Consider the following 7,522-nt stretch of genomic DNA (forward strand, 5'->3'; position numbering starts at 1 on the left):
ATTGGAAAGGGAAGTATTAGTTAGACTGAAGTATCTTTAGTCAGATGCCCTTTATGGTTTAGTTTGTTTATAAGCTTTGATATTATTTGGAGGGAGTTCTAGGATTGCCTTCGGCTTTCCTCCATTATTATGTATTATATATGTGGAAGCTGTTACCATGCTGGGGACCTCTGGTTCTCACCCATGCGGATTTTGTGGTTTTCAGATGCAGGACGTGAGGTTTCCCGCTGAGGCATGCTAGAGACTTCTAGATTTGCGAAGATCCTTTGTTCTCGGGGCTATGTTTTGGTTTATATGTTTTGCTTAGATACTTTTATCTCCATTAAATAATACAAACTGTGATGACTCCTATTATGGGAGAATTTTGGAGAATAGGATTTATGTATTTGTGTCCCTTTGGGTTTCCCTTGGGGTTTTCCTTATTATATCATATGTATATATTGTTATGCTCGGATCGGTTATCTTCGCAGCCGGATCTTGAGTCTTGATATTCCTGTTTTTGACACTCCTTTGTATATATATAATCACGCGTTGGTTATCCTTGTTCGTTACGTTATCGATCGGAGTGTTGCGCTTTGAGTTGCGATTGGTTTTTGTTTACCCCTTTTTCTACAAAGGCTCCTAGTTATAATCAATTATTCATACTACTATACGTACTAAATTTTTATTTTTAGAGGTCGTAATACCTTGCCATCTCTGAATTATGACTTAAGCATAAGTCTCTGTATGGTAGGGTGTTACAAACATCAAGCAATAAAGTATAGAAATCTAACCAATAATATTAATTGAACACCAATTTTATAATAGTAACAAACATCTGTAATGAAAAGATGTAAATTTTAATTTCTTTAAAAAAAAACCCAAAAGAGAATATAGCAAAACTGACCTCTTCTATCTTCAACTTGTTGCCCTCTCTTTCTTTTTAAATATTTTTTTCTATATAATCTTGCAGTAGCATAAGATTGAGACATTTTATGAAATTTTAACAAAACTAAAGAAATTTAGAACCAACTAATGTTCACTATAATGGTATTTCGAATAAAGTAGTACTTTCTTTTTAGACACTACTTCAGTTATATATAACCCAAAAAAAAAAAGAAATCAAAGAACTCCCATAAATTTATTTGATCAAAGAGAATGAATGAGAATGAAAGAGTATAACTTGTTTTCTCACTGTATACACTTATAACCTTGACTTGCAGAAAATAAAATCAGAATAAGTAGAAAGGCTTTTTAGAATACTCTTAAAGCATGGAAGTAATGTAGCAGACTTATGAAACTTAGGATCCAATTTATAGACAGAGAAATAAAACTAATTTAGAATTTAAATTAAAAAATTTGAACCATGGAGGGAAAAAAAATAAAAGATAATTGTGTATATAACATTCACTTTGAAACCAATCAAAAGTTGAGTTGATATATTCATTCGAGGGTATATTTCTTAAGGGAATACATACATATAAGGACTGTGCTGGAAAGAAGGATGAGCACTGATTATGAGGCAAAATAGTATGAATGACCATCACATCATCGAAAATTTGACAGCAATCAACACTTACCAATTGAATGTGCAGAAGGCAGATAATCATCCATCAGAAGAATGAAGAGCAGGAGATCTGACATGATTTGTAGAAGGAGAAGGTTTTTTCTTTTTGAAAGAAAACCTATAACCAGAGAGGCCATGAAAGTACTTGCTAATGGGATTGATTTGCAACAAATGACAAAGGGGAGTTAGTCACAAGTAACGATACCTACTCTCATTAACCAAATAACTTTTTTGATAGAATAATAGAAAATAGTACTATTTGTTATAGAAGATGATGTCATTTCTCCCACCAAACCACCAAAATCTGATTTTTCATGTGAGGGTACACTAAAAAACAGGGAAGAGAATCACTTTTCCCACCTAACCACATCCAATCCATTTTTTGTTTTTGAAGAAAAATTCAAAAACCAACATCCCATCATAACTTTGAAACTGACAAAATAAAATGAGGAAGCAACAACTTTGACTGACATCAGAATCATGTATAAAAGAATGAGATGAGATCACAAATAACATCATTCAAACTAACATCCCATCATAACTTCAGAAGAATGGAATTCACATTATATTTTCAACAATTTGAAGCATATAATAATAAAAATACAACCTCACTTCCCTAGAACTGATTGAGAAACAATCTATACATACTATGATTTGATGAGCACTTTAACAAAAGCCAACTCCCATCACAATTATTAGATCTAAATTACTAAAAAAGAACCATTAAATTTGTCTAATTACCACTCAAAACTGATCAATGAAATATAAATTAAGAAATTGAATTAACTATAATTTGATGAGCACTTTGACAAAAATCAACTCCCATCACAGCTATTAGTTCTAAATTACTAAGAATAAAAGAACACCAAATTTGTCTAATTACCACTCAAAACTAACCAATGAACTATAAAATGAGAAACTGAATTAACTAAGAAGCTTATACCCTAAACACCACAATACATATATACTAATAATATCAGCATGACAATGTGCAAAACCAACAACCTTATAACAATAATCCTAATCCAACCATAATTATCAAGAAAAAACATAGGATATATAAAAGAACTGATTTTGAACAGATAGATAGTAGAATATATGATGATATGAAGGAACTACATTATTCATAAATGAAATTGAACATATAAACCACATTCATATAAAAATCACATGATTCTAGCAATAAATCAATGAATTGTGGGAATCACAAAGTCATCTATGCATGGCTCCCGAATACAGATTCCGAAGCACCAAAACATGATGAAATTTCAAGAAATTGAATAAAATTACAAAAAGAGAGCTGAAATTAAAGAAAACAATAGGAGAATATGACAGAATCATATTACATTTTTCTTTAATATTTTTATAAAAATGAGGAGAAGAGAAGGATAAACTCTTTTCTCAGTCAAACTGAGCGAGGAAAAGTGAAGTACAATATAAAAAGAATGAATGAAGACACTCTCCTAATGCATCTAAAATAACTTTGCATAACCTAATAAATAGCATACATGCTTGAAATCACGTTAACAGAATCCTCTCTCACACCAAAGACCATAACAATAATAAAATTCAACAAACGTGTACCTAACCAATCACATCAACTACACAATTTTCAAAGTTACTTTCTATCAAAATGAACTTGTATCTATAGAAAAAAATTACCTACCTTAACTGCCCTAACCTCCTAGACTATAGTTGACAACTCTACATAAACACTTCTGAGCACTGAGAATAAACAGTTACCCTAAGAATGACTTCATCCTAAATTTCACAGTAATCAACCACTAAAAAATTCAAAGGCTATTCACTTAGCCATAGTTGATGAGATACTGGGTATGATATTCTCATTCTCATTCAAGAGGAAAGTACACTATTCATATATAGTTATCTCAATTCATGTGATATATTAGCATTTTTAAATAAATGAAATGACCTTTAACCCATGATCTGATTTAGCTCTTTCACTTAAAGAAAAGAAAATTGCCTTCCAAGACACAAAACTTATATCCAACTGTATTTAATTTATAATCTCTAGTATCTAATAATAGATATTAATACATTGATATCGATGTCAGAGAAGGCATTTGAAAGAAAACTAATAGATTCCTCATAATTCTAGATATAAAACCATGCAAGAATGACTAATATAGTAATACCTCTGATAAATAATCCAACATAATTCCTAATATTTATTTAAAAGTAAAACACAAGCTACAATAATCATAGCAAATTAGATTCAATTGATAGAGAAAAGAAAATGCAGTTAACCCGGAAAAAATTGTTAGCTATTTTCTGTTAATTTTTTGTATAGAAATATAAAGCCCGAAAGATATTGATTTTGAATAAAAGGAAAAGATCCTAAAAGAAAATCAATGATAGAATTAACCCACCATACCCTGGTCTTCAACTTTCAGCCTCATCAATACCTGAATTTGCCACTTTCCTGTTCTTCACAGACCGATAGAACTCCTCACAAAACTCATGAAACTTTGTGTCAGAATCGAAAATTTCTCTACCGGAGAATAATCCTTCAGGAGCCTCTGAATCACATTGGAGTAGGTGGAGCATCAGTGGCTGTGGCAAATCGAGAACAATGCACTGGTGGGGTATCGAAGGCGGACGGCATGGAAGAGTTCAACGACGATGATTGCGGCGAGAAGCATCGCCAAGGGAGGAGAAGGTGTTGCCAGTTGGGCTTGAAGGGGAATTGTTGGAGATAAAGGACCTGAAACCAAAAAGGTTTAAATAAAATTTAAAATTAAAAATATTACGAAATGGAAAGAAGACGAAAGAGAAGAAGAAGAAGAAAGCTACCTACCATTGTTGATGGGAGAAGAATCAGAAGCCATAGCTATTTTTCTGTCTTCCTTACCTCTTCTTCTTCCTAACCTCATTTCTTTATTTCCTTCGTTGGGCTCTTGGGCTTGAACTTGTTCGAAAAAGAAAAAACAAAAAAAGAAAAAGTGGGTTGGAAATAATTATCCTGCTGTCGTACATACCTATTACAATTACCTAATCCCTTTGACTATAGATTTTGAAATCTAATAAAGCTATTCTATGGATAGACTGTAAAAACAAAAAGGTAAAGAAGAAATTTTTTTTTAAGAAAATTCTAAATTCTATGAAAATTCCACCTCGGTGATGTTTCCTCTTGAATTCTAGTATGTATAGATATATAGAATGAAAATTATAACTTTAATCAGGGTTGAATTTTTACTTTCTTCCTTTATTAATACACAATCTGAAGAAATTATTTAGTCAACTATTCAATTTTAAATTAGATTTAAAAATATTTAAACTATTCGATTAGATTTGATTGACTAAAAATTAAAGTTATAATTACAAATTTTTTTGATACAATTTAAATTCAAAAAAATTTATTTGAAACACAGAAATATAATTATTTTTAGAAAAATAAATTTTGGTGTCATAATTAACTTTATACACTTAACTTAGCTTGGTATACCATCAATGTAAAAAAAAAACTAGAAAAATAATTTGAGTAAAAGCATATATCTTTAAAATCCGACTCTTAGATAATGTTATAATGAATGAAAAGACAGAAATTTCTCTCATCACTTAATTGAACCATGTGGGCTTTCTTTCCTTTCTTTTAATTTCCATTTTTAATAAATTGTCCTCAACAGACAAAAGAAGTTAAGAAGCATACAAAAGAAAATAAAAGGGGTAATATATATGAAAAAACACGTCTAACACCATAGACCTTCCCCAGCTTGCATCCTGCAGTGATGTCCACAAGGCATCCTCCTCGACGAGCAGTGGCTCTAGGCCTCCTGCGCGATTTCAGCCACATGCTCCCGTGCACTTTGACAATAGTCTCCTCGAATAGGCATTGATTTCATATTAGAAAAGATTCAGTATGAGAAAGTCTAAGAGCCAGCAATTTTTGTGTTTTGTGGCCAGCACTTAACCATCAAAAGAAAAATGAGTGATTTTTCACCATTGGATATAATCTCACACCATTAAAAATACTATTAATAGCCAATTAATGGTTACAAAGCATAAAAATTGCTGGGCTCCTAATATTTCTCTTATTTAAATATAAATCATAACATTGAATAGGTGTAAGGGTTTAAATAACTCACAACAATCTTTTGAGAATGCTTATTAACCCAATGGAGGTGGTCATCCTTCCTCGTGTGCATCCTCTCGGATATCTCACTTCGAGTGGGTTTGTGACCCAACTCGCCCTCTTGTCAATATATTTTAGAAAAACTTACGGTTATTATGTATCATATTTAGCTATTTACACATAATAAATCATACAAATGAGTAACACAAATAATTTATACAAACCATTTTCTTCATCATTGTCTAGTAAGTAGTAGTGGATCCTTTGGTGTGCATAGATCTTCGATAGTGGATGTTCGACTTGTCCGTGTCCTAGCCCAGGTCACTCGATAATCCTCTGTGGCCCAGTACTTCTTAAAATGGATAAGGATATCATCCGGGATCCAATTTGAAGGGGAACCCATGTTGCAAATGTTCACAAGCATCTCCCAAAGGCATTTGGTGGCTCTCACCCCAAAGCATTGTACATCTTTTGCTCCTTACCCTGGACAAAGTCAAAGTACTGCTGTAATTTTAAGCACAAGTGAGTTACATGTTTTGCAAATTGAAATATATTTATAATTGAACTTTACAATATAATCCCTTAATAACCTTAAACAACCCCAACCAAAGATTGTAGATGTGATTTATATATAGCCATGCTAAACTTGGGTATGGTTCATGATCACCCACTACAAAAAAAGGTTTATGATCATGGTGAAAAATCATGATCATAGTTAGTGAAAATGGTGATTATAGGTCTGTGATCACAATTTTTTATCTATGGTCACGATTTTTCTACCGTATCCATAAACTTATGGTCGTGATTTTTTTTTATCTATAGTCACAGTTGTAGTATTCAAATTATGGCACTTTAGCCCATATGGTTTTTGCCGTGACCATTGGTTAATCTATGGTCATGCGTAAAAACCGTGATCATAGGTTGCTCTATGGTCATCCCTTTATTAAAACTGTGAGTATAGTCTAATCTGACCATAGCTTTTATGGTCACTTCACTTAAAACCGTGACCATAGCCTTATCTATGGTCACAGTGTAATCTCTATGATCACCCCACTTAAAACTATGACCATAGCCCTATATATGGTCACAATTTTTCGCTGTGACCATAACCTCTATGGTCACCCCACCTTAAAACCGTGACCATAGTATATTTTATTTTATGAGATTTAATTTTTGTAAAAACATAATCACATCCCAAAATGATCATAATCACAAAATAAATCTAAAAATGAAAAATGATAATCAACAATTAAGATAAGTTGTTATTAAAGTAACTAACTACCATATCAATATAGTTGAGTGAATACACTTGTCTAAATCTCAGTTTTATACGATGATATATAATTTCCATTTATCCGAGATCTAGGCATAGGTAGGAATCCATTCGAAAATTGAATTCTTTATCGCGTGAGAAAAAAGAATCCCACAAACAAAGGAATTGTACAATACAAATAGTACGAAATAACATAAAAAAGGACTCATTAATGAATTTTTTTAGCCTACGGCCTAGAAGTTGGTTTTTTTATATAAAAAAATTATTTCGTATAGGTCGAATTGATTATTTATTTTATATGGGCGCCTATCCAAAAATGGAATATGAATCATTCACTATTGCTCCGGTTTTTGGGCCATAATCATCATGGGGGAGAGATGTTCGAGCTAAAATTGATTATTGTTCCTATACAGTTCGAACTATTTATGGCGTATTAGGGATCAAATTTTGGATATTTGTAAACAAAGAATAATCCAATTCTCCTTTTCTTTTTCTTTAAGGTTCCTTGTTTCGGTAAAACAAAAAAATGATAATTTTGAAAATTTTATAAGGTTGAATAAAAAATATCAATTAATTTTTTTATATAAATATAATTGCTATGCTTAGTGTG

This window comes from Arachis duranensis, chromosome 6 (genome assembly GCF_000817695.3).
Source record: "Arachis duranensis cultivar V14167 chromosome 6, aradu.V14167.gnm2.J7QH, whole genome shotgun sequence".
NCBI lineage: Eukaryota > Viridiplantae > Streptophyta > Magnoliopsida > Fabales > Fabaceae > Arachis > Arachis duranensis.